At 45.7% G+C, this 9,882-nt stretch overlaps 1 protein-coding gene across 2 annotated transcripts in view; it reads right to left on the bottom strand.

Moving 5' to 3' along the window:
* The window catches only part of bcor (BCL6 corepressor), a 131,200-nt gene extending 121,695 nt beyond the window's left edge, over nt 1-9,505 (bottom strand). For both annotated transcript variants that reach the window (XM_062061736.1, XM_062061735.1), the window contains exon 1: nt 8,884-9,505. The gene's annotated coding sequence lies outside the window, so the exon portion shown is untranslated. The remainder of the gene's footprint in view (nt 1-8,883) is intronic.
* Nucleotides 9,506-9,882: the final 377 nt, after the last annotated feature.

The raw sequence follows: 9,882 nt of genomic DNA on the forward strand, positions 1-9,882 counted from the left end.
CAGGTGGAAATGTTCACCAAGGGGATACCCTTCCTGCTGTGTGCAGACTGCGGGCTGGCGGCCAACACTCCGCCGCCGTGCGCATGCAGGATTACGTCAGGAATATGGATGCCCGAGGCGAGGCGAGGCGCTTGCTGCTAAATTTAAAACGTAGGCCCCACCAAGACACGACTTAAGAGGCACGCCGGCACGTCCTTGCTGCTGACGCCGCCGAATCGATTGCGCGACTGGCCGGAGCAAGGTCACTTAAGACTAACGCGCCTGATTATGGTCCGTGAAGTCGTAACAAATAAAAAAAAGCCTGCGCAGACGAGAGAAAATGTCCTCGGGCGGAGCACATAGAACACGTGCCTTCATGTGAGAGGCCCGTCTGGCTCTCAGGGGGGCCCAGTGGGGGGCCAAGCCCAGAGGAGGAGGCGGCGGCCGTCACATCTCTGCGGGGAAGAAGTGCTCCGCGTGGAAACAAAAAGCTTTGTGGAGCGAGGCGAGAAAAGAGCGACAGAGAGAGGCGGGGGAGGAGGGAAGGGGGGCGGGAGGGAGGGCGGCCGCTCTCCCGTTTCATGGCGAGGTCCCGGGAGGCCGGCACGGAGCATAGCTTCAATCAAAGCGTGACGTCTCCTCTGGGAGCTGCGCGGCGGCGGCGCCTGGAAAAGCGATCTCTTTCCGCCTAGGCTTTTGTTCACACGCCGGCCGCGCCGATCCTGTTGTCCTCCGTCCAGGCGTGACAGCGGACAGACAGACCGCGCGTCTCCGCCGACAGACATGAAACACAACACCGTCCTTTTTCACCATTTTAACCCCCTCATGCCTTCTTCTTTTATTGATGTGCTCAATCAGAGGAAGCTATTCCGTGCGTGGCCCCTATTGATTCCACATTAGAAAAGCGGACAAACAGAAGGTTAATTGCTTTCAAATGGGGGTGGGCACGGTTGTCACTAAACGGTGGCGCGTCGACACAATCACTCGGCTATAAAAAGACACAATACGAGCAATTGTTGGATAAAAGTAGAGCATCAAAATATCAACACACAGACTTCCTTTCTTTCAGCTGACTGAAAATATGCTCATTTGAATTCATGTGGAAAGATAAGACTCAGACGCGTGATTGCATTTTTATAATTATAGAAGTCACTTGTGCTAATTGAATTAGCACATAATAAAAGTAGGAGGAGGGCGTGAAACACCTGGAAGAAGCACACTTTGAGGCGGAGCAGCCGTGACGTCAGTTGTGGAAATCACGTGACATGAAAAGAAGTCCCCCCCCCCCCCCCTTTAACCCTCCATCCAACACCTGGAAAACACATCAGCCGTCACACCGCCGCTCAGTGGAAAATGACAAGTCGCACTATAAATAACCAGCGAGCAAAATGCCAAGTATTTTTCCTTGTTTTTGTTTTTTTACGCATCCACACTCCGGCTACGGTCCAACAAGCGAATAAAAAAACATTCCCGGCCAAGCTGGGCTTCGAGATTTTGTGGGGTTATTGGAGAAAAGGAGACGTGGATGACATTTGACAGCAGATTATTTTGGTAGCTGCAGATGACCTGCACTTGGATGGAGCAACTCTCCGCCATGCAGGCCAAACCAAGGACGCCCAGCAAGATGGCAGCCCATGTTTGAGTCAGAGAGACTATATATGCACAAATAAACAGCACCGGGCGGCTAGACTGCCGTAGATCAGTTTACGTTAACCTTGCCAAACTACACCCGCGGTTAACCTTTTACCACGGGAGCTAACATACTTGTTAACTTGAGTGGCGGCTCAAAACAGACCCGGCATGGCTCATTAAAAATGAAAACAACTGCTTTATATCTCCAATCCAAAAATCGTGGTAATGCAATATTAGCATGGTAATAAACAGGTAATTAAAAAGTCTAACGTAATACCAAATTATATGTACAACAGATTGATTTGCAAACAATTTCTATGCTTCAAGATAAAGTCACAATGCAACCATATGTCAAGCTATAGCATCAAGTCCAATGTCTTGTTGATCTCTTTGTGCGGTCATTTGAATAGACGGCTAATAATTCATGCCTGCCAAAAAGTTCCTATCAACACCTTCCCAGTTTGACTCGTTAAGAGAAATTGTTTAAAGGGGACCTCTTATAAAACCATCTTCTGTAACCTATTGATACCTGTTTTTGTGTATTTGAGATCTGCAAAATTCCAGAAAATGTGTAATCAAACCATGAAGGCATGGCGGAGATGTTTATAAAACAATCTTGCCTTCCTTCATACTTCCTCCATACGAACTGTTTGGAATTTGCCCAATTTGTGACGTTTGATCAATTGGTGATGTCAGTGGATATCTGCTAGCCTTATGACACAACAGCAATTTGATTGAGCTGAGTGCATTTGGCGGCGTTATGGTCCAAAGAAATCCTAACTTCTATTTTTTTTCGCTGATGAATTTGCAAATTTTTATTTTAGTGAACTTGAGTATTGCATGTAAAGAAAATGTGAGTTTTAAATGATTTACTGACAGGCAATTGCTTATACGTTTGAAAGTTTCTCAATGGTTTGTTGCAGTGATTCTCCCTTTTCTTCAACAAGGACCACTTCAGAAAAAACATGGCTTTCCAAGTACCACCATAATGACCAACATTAAAATAAAGTAGCATAGTAGGCCTAAGTATTTATTAAAAACAAAACAGAGGTTTTATCTAACAAGTATATATAATATTTTTGATCAATGTAACATTCGGTTCGGAGGTGTACCGAACGAGTTTCCACACGGACATATTAAGTAGCGTAACGCACGTTGTGTAAACAATGCACACCGAGGCACAACACACAGCACGCTAGCAGCTAACGGGCTACGATAGACTGACCATACGTCCTCTTTTCACCGGACATGTCCTCTTTTGCGGAGCTGTCAGGGCGGAGTTTCTTAAATGCCGCAAATGTACGGCATTTTGAGTTAGGGTTGCGTGTATTGTTAATGTACGTTCAGGGTTAAGAAGGGGTTAAAAACAAAACAAATGTGCAGCAGCATTGGTGAGTGAGGGGCAGAGATAGAGAGAGAGAGTTATGATAAACGCGCATGCGTCGCCAGGCTCTGCTTTTTATCCATAGATTTATCAGATTACATTTTTTATTATCTATAGCAGGGGTGTCAAAAGTGTGCCCCGGAGGCCATTTGCGGCCCACAGCTAATGTTTTAAAGGCCCACGGCACATTCTAAAAATACTATTAATATAAACAAAAACATAACAAAAGTGAAATAAAAAAGCTTAAAGGTTAAATGTAATTTAGAAAAAGTTGCAATGTTGACTAATAAAACAAAGCTGTTTTTTTTTCTTTCAAACTGTCATTGTTCAAAACATAATATTGAATCAAAATCAATGTTATTATGAATTATTGACCTATCCAAGGTCCCCATTACTTCACATCAAATATTCCACTAAGAAAAATATTTTTGGTGGAAGATTTTGCAAATTTGGTAAATAAACCAAAGATTTTCTTGTTTTCTTACTGTACCAAAAATGAACCGAACCGTGACCTCTAAACCGAGGTACGTACCGAACCGAAATTTTTGTGTACCGTTACACCCCTATTGGATTATGTAATAAAAACCTCAAGCTAGCGTTACTTTGTCCTGTAAAAGTACAGTTTCTTCACAACGCAAGCCATATGTCAAGCTAGTTGGGATGTAACTGATATGAACATTTCATATCAGTTATTGTGACCAAAATGATCACTTATTGTTGAATGTGTTCAAAAAGTAGTTATACACACTGAAATCTTTATTTTAGAATAAATACATGTACAAATAATGTACTTTTTTGGCAGGAGAAACAATAAATATTGTTCTTGTTTCTTAAGAACTGTAAGATCTTTGAGTGTCCTTCCGTTTTAATTTGTGAAATTTTTAGAGTGTTTTATTAATGATACATGCAAAAAGTAGTGACTTCACTTCCGGTTTATGCTACGTCACGCGTGTGGGTTCAATGTACACAACTGAATAGCTGATAGTTGCTCAGTCATTTCTTAAAGGGCGTTCACACATCGCTGGTTTAGATGGCGGTTCATAGCGTTTCTCAAACCACCGTGACCCGTGTCTCAACAATTACAAAAAAGCTTTCTCAACAGGACTTGAACACAGCCCCAATGCAGGCTGTCACGGAGGTACCATGGATCTCTTGTAACGCCTTGATGAGCCTGTGATCCTTCGTCGTTACCGTGTTCACGTCTTGAAGGTCCGGGAGAAAAATGTGACCGGCAGATTATAGCGGTGTTAACACGGTATTATCACGGATTTTACGGAGCAAATACGAAGGCTGGCGTTCTTTGCACAGCGAAAGGCATTTTGAACATGGCCCAATTTGTAACAGCCACAAAAACGTGAACATGTTTAATTTTTTTGTCGCGCCCCTGCGATTCTCAGTGACAGATGACCAGGTTTAGTGTTTGGCGCTAACTTGTCTTTGGCATAGGAGCACGGCGAATTGCCGCACCACCTATCTAAACTGGCAGTGTGTGAACACCCGATTAATGGGGAAAGATGTTAATGTCTCGTGTTTGCATTTAAACTAGCTAGCAAACCTTAGCGTTTGCTTGCTTCTCCAGTAAATGAACATTGTAGAGATGTAACAATACAAAATTTTATATCACAGTTATTGTGACCAGAATTGTTACGATTATTATAATTTCCATGGTATTGTTGAAAGTGCTTAAAAAGTACTTATACACACATGGAAATATTTTTTTCAAGAACTAAAACAAAGCCCGCTATTTTTGCATGTTTTGTTATTTCTGGTGGACGTTATGGCATCCTACTCTGAACACATTGTAAAAATCCCTCAGTGTCACATTCTCCCGAGTTTATATCGATCACTGCGTTCTAAGAGCTCAGCTTGTAGGTTAACTGTGCACAATTGAATAGCTTAGTTGCTCAGACAAAAATGTGTTTATAAACGGGTGAAACTCAAAAAAATTATATTGTACAAAAGTTCATTAATTTCAGAAATTCAACTTAAAATGGGAAACTAATATGTAATAGTATATACAAAGTGAACTATGTCAAACTTTTATTTGTTATGGTCTTAATGATCATGGTTTACATGTTTTGAAAACCCAACATGTATTACAATTTTCAATTCAAGAATTTCATAAGCTGTAAGCCATAATCAACAAAAAAATATCAAAGGAAGTCTGAAAATATCTTGAGTTGCATGTTATGAGTTTGCCATATATCAGTTACATGATAAATGGGTTATACTTGTATAGCGCTTTTGTACCTTCAAGGTACTCAAAGCGCTTTGACACTATTTCCACATTCACCCATTCACACACACATTCACACACTGATGACGGGAGCTGCCATGCAAGGCGCTAACAGCAGCCATCAGGAGCAAGGGTGAAGTGTCTTGCCCAAGGACACAACGGGAGTGAATAGGATGGTAGAAGGTGGGGATTGAACCCCAGTAACCAGCAACCCTTCGATTGCTGGCACAGCCACTCTACCAACTTCGCCACGCCAGTTGCAACTTGTAAATCTAACTGCCGGTATTAACCTTTGCACAATATTCTACATTTTCTAGTTTCACTTGTAAGTTTAGACTGGGGTATTTTGTTTGTTAATGGGAAAATACATTAATATCTCTTGTTTTCATGTTAGCATTGAAGCTTGCTAGCTAGCGCCAGTCCGCCCATGAGTTTATCAAAGTGTGGCTATCAATCACAGTTCTTGATTATTTCAATTTAAAACGTCAATACTAACCGTCACAAGTTTTAACGCAGTTATCATTATTACCGTTTATTGTTACATCCCTAGAACAACGTCACCGGTTTGGGAGTTTATCATGTGTGGTTATTGATCAGTTTTACAATCATTTTAATTCAAAATAGTAATACTAATCATCAGGAGTTTTACCGCGGTTTATCATCAATACTGTTTATCGTTAGCTCAGTTAGGGCTGGGCGATATGGCTGAAAATTGTATCACGATATAACTTTTTTATATTGGTATTTTTTTATGACCTATTGAAAATAAGGACCAGGAGAAAAATATCAAATGTTACAATTTGTATTTATAAAATAACCTTCCTCTTATAATGATAAATAAATAAATAATCCCCTCAGCTATTAAGGCAGAAAGGAAAGGAAAACAATGTAAACGCAATTCTAAAATCACAACACTTAATAACCTCTTAAAATTAGGGTGTAAAAATAAGGAATAGGTAAGAAATGCTTAAGTGTGAAATATAAACAAAGAAACCTGAAAATAACTTCTTTTTGCAGGTTTACTGCCAGGAAGTTAACAGTGTAGTGTAACATTACATTTGGTCTGTTATTCAAATATAAGTATGAAAATAAATGTATATCATCCAGATTATTATTTTAAAGTAGTACATTTGTTATATTTATTATATTTACACAGCCCTGTTCCTACCTGGTGTTTCCATACATCCAAACAGGGAACGGACGAGGGACGAAAAGAAAAGCGCGCAGAGGACTCTGTTTGAAAAAAATCCCCAAAACTGCCAAACTGTCCAGGTAACTTTTTCTTTTTTATGTACAGTTTCTTTTGCAGCACTCATTTTAACTTTCTCTTCTCTCTCCATGCAGAGAATCAACAGAGAGACAGCAAGATGGCGCAACCAACCTTAGGAGTCGATACTGTTACGCGATAGGCTGTTTAGCTTGTCCCTCCCATCACTTCCTGTTTTGCTCCTAACCTGTTCATGCAACAAACCATGCTTCATTTTTTTTACAGTTTCTTCTGTCCCATAAAACAATTAAATACATTAATCGCACATATTTTTTATTGTAATCGCCGATACTGCCCTACGCTATAGCGTCAGTTTTTTAATGCACGTGCCACGTCTGATAATTTGCAGATCTCTTTGTCCTGTCACGAAGATATCAGGCAAATAAACCATGCTTGTTTCCATATTTACTTCCCCGGGTTGACTTGTGAAACAAAAAAACTAATCAAATTCCAGTTAATGACAAACAACCCTGAAGGTTTTGTCGGTCTCCTGCGTGCAAAAAAAACGGGCTGGCTTTGCGTAGACCCGCTGTTTACGATCTCCCCGCCGACGTCGAGGTTTGCTTTAAGCACATTTAACCTTTTATTCATGTGTCAAAGCCCCCTGACGCCTGGGCCTCCACCCCTCCCCGCCATCCATCACTTAATCCTCCCCCCCTCATAAAAAGGAAAGGTCCCAACACGAGGCCCCTGGCGCTCCCAAAGCAGCAGATGCGTGCATTTACAACTCTCTACTCTCTACGGCCCTGCGTCCATTGGCGGCTGGCGTCATAGTGAAGGGGACGGGGGGCTGGGGGTCCTGGGGGGGATGGCGCTCGTATAGCCGCCTCCCTCACTAAGCTCGTTAATGAGCTGGAGCCAGCCAATACGAGGCGCATCGATCGTCCTCAGAGAGTGTCCCCCTAATTAATGCCCGAGTGGCTCCAGGACAGAAGAGAAGGCGCTCAGCGGCACGGGACCACAAATGGGGGCCGGGGAGTCGATCCATTTCGGAGCAACACTTTTGTTTTATTTCTCTTGGAAAGTCCCAACTAAACACTCCGTTAGGAGGGGAGACGCTGGTGATTAAGTGACTGGGACAAAAATAGACTTTTTGACATTTATTTCGGGGGTTCATCAAAGAACATCTGCCAGACCAGGTCCGTGCACGTTGTTGTGCACGTAAAGGGCGACCAGCGTCCACACTTGTCCAAACAACAAACACACGCACGCATACTTGGCGGGGATGCCCTCCGACTGAACCGCGTCTCTGCTGCTTGTTTGGCTCAGGGGCGGAGGCGCCTCGCTTGCCGGTTCCCCGTAACCTCGCCGGCTCCCCGTAACCTCGCTTGCTGGCTCCCCGTAACCTCGCTTGCTGGCTCCCCGTAACCTCGCTTGTCGACACCCCGTAACCTCGCTCGCCGGCTCCCCGTAACCTCGCTCCCCGTAACCTCGCTCGCTGGCTCCCCGTAACCTCGCTTGCTCCCTGGCTCCCCGTAACCTCGCTTGTCGACACCCCGTAACCCCGCTCGCCGGCTCCCCGTAACCTCGCTCCCTGGCTCCCCGTAACCTCGCTTGCCGACACCCCGTAACCTCGCTTGTCGGCTCCCCGTAACCTCGCTTGCCGACACCCCGTAACCTCGCTTGCCGACACCCCGTAACCTCGCTTGCCGACACCCCGTAATCTCGCTTGCCGGCTCCCCGTAACCTCGCTTGCTCGCCGGCTCCCCGTAACCTCGCTTGCCGACACCGCGTAATCTCGCTCGCCGGCTTTCCGTAACCTCGCTTGTCGGCTCCCCGTAACCTCGCTTGCCGACACCCCGTAACCTCGCTTGCCGACACCCCGTAACCTCGCTTGCCGACACCCCGTAACCTCGATTGCCGGCTCCCCGTAACCTCGCTTGCCGGCTCCCCGTAACCTCGCTCGGCCGGCGGGAGGTCCGCCCTCCCACTCAATGACGACACTCGGGTCGCAAGAGTGTGAAAAGGCAGAATGTGTTCACCGCCGTGGAAGAAGGAAGGAGGACGCCGACACCTTTTCGCGAGCTCGAGCCCGCTTTCGCGCACTCTTGTCCGGGGATCCGGTTGCCAGGACACCCCCCGGGGGAGCGGAAGAGGCCAAGCTCACGGTCAGACCGGACCCAGCCCGCCTGTGCGTGTGTTATTTATCGTGCCATTTCCCCGCCGAAAGCCCACAACGACCACCCTGTGTGCTATTCTTAGAAGCGGCCCCGTGCGTGCGTGTGCGTGTGCGTGTGCCAGCAACAAAAAAACATTTCTTGCGCTTGAGAAAAGGTCACTTGAGCGGCGCTCTTTTTACACGCTTTTAAGCAACACAAGCGTGTGGGACGTTTGGCAACAACAATAAGCCAACAACACGACAATATTTGAAGTATTTTGCCTCACCTGGATAATTCGGCGTCACTTCCAGCCAACTTGCGCCGTTTTTTGTCCTCTTTTGACAAGTTTTAAACAGCAAAAAGTGCCGAAGGGGTTATCCACGCTAAAGGAAAGTCATCCTTATTTGTTGAAAAAAATGAAGCCAGTTTCGCGATGTAGAATCCGAGTGAGGGTACAGGTGGCGAAGAAGTCCCGGGGAAATCAACTCAGCTCGGATGAAGCCCGAAAGAGCAGGAGCGCCATGTTGGCTTGGAGCGGAGCACACGCCGTCCTCCTCGGCTCTTCTCGCGGCCGCTCTCCGTCACTCCATAGCCGGTCGTCGTGTTGTCTGCTCTCGTAATGGCCGGCTAGTCGCTTCGGGAGAGCTCCGGTCGGGTTGTTCTGCTCGCGTGGCTCCCACGTCCGCGGCAACACGACGACGAAGAAGAAGCCGAAGAAAAGGACAAAGCGCTCGGGAAGTGTACCGACGGCGGCCCGGGAAAGTCGCTCGTTCGTACGGTCGTCGGTTTTGAGTTAGTCGGTAGGGAGGGAGGCTCGTTTGGGGAGTGCCGCCGCCGCCGCGCGGAGTGGGTGAATGTGCCGAGACCGAGAGACTCGCTCTCCACTCCCACTCCCACTCCCACTCGCGCAGACTCTACCCAGAAGGCCAGTCGGGAGACCGCAATTAGCATAAGCCTACACGCACACGCACACGCGCGCACACACTCACTCACGCACACACTCACGCACACTCACGCACACACACACGCACAGGCAAGCGCACACACTAGAAAACAGCGATAGGCGGTGAAAAGGCTGTGAATTCCACTTAGTAGCTTTCAAAATAGAAGCTCAGTGAAACTGAATGGTTTTAATAAACAATATGCACTCTAAAAAGTCACTTTTTATATATTGTATATAGAACATACAGGGATCCTAGTTGGGTAAAACAAAATAGAGAAATAGAAAAATATAAGCCGGGGTCAAGGAGCCCCTTTGGAGTTCATTGGGCAATTAATTAAAGGC

The sequence above is a fragment of the Entelurus aequoreus genome, linkage group LG10, assembly GCF_033978785.1.
Source record: "Entelurus aequoreus isolate RoL-2023_Sb linkage group LG10, RoL_Eaeq_v1.1, whole genome shotgun sequence".
In the NCBI taxonomy this organism is placed as follows: domain Eukaryota; kingdom Metazoa; phylum Chordata; class Actinopteri; order Syngnathiformes; family Syngnathidae; genus Entelurus; species Entelurus aequoreus.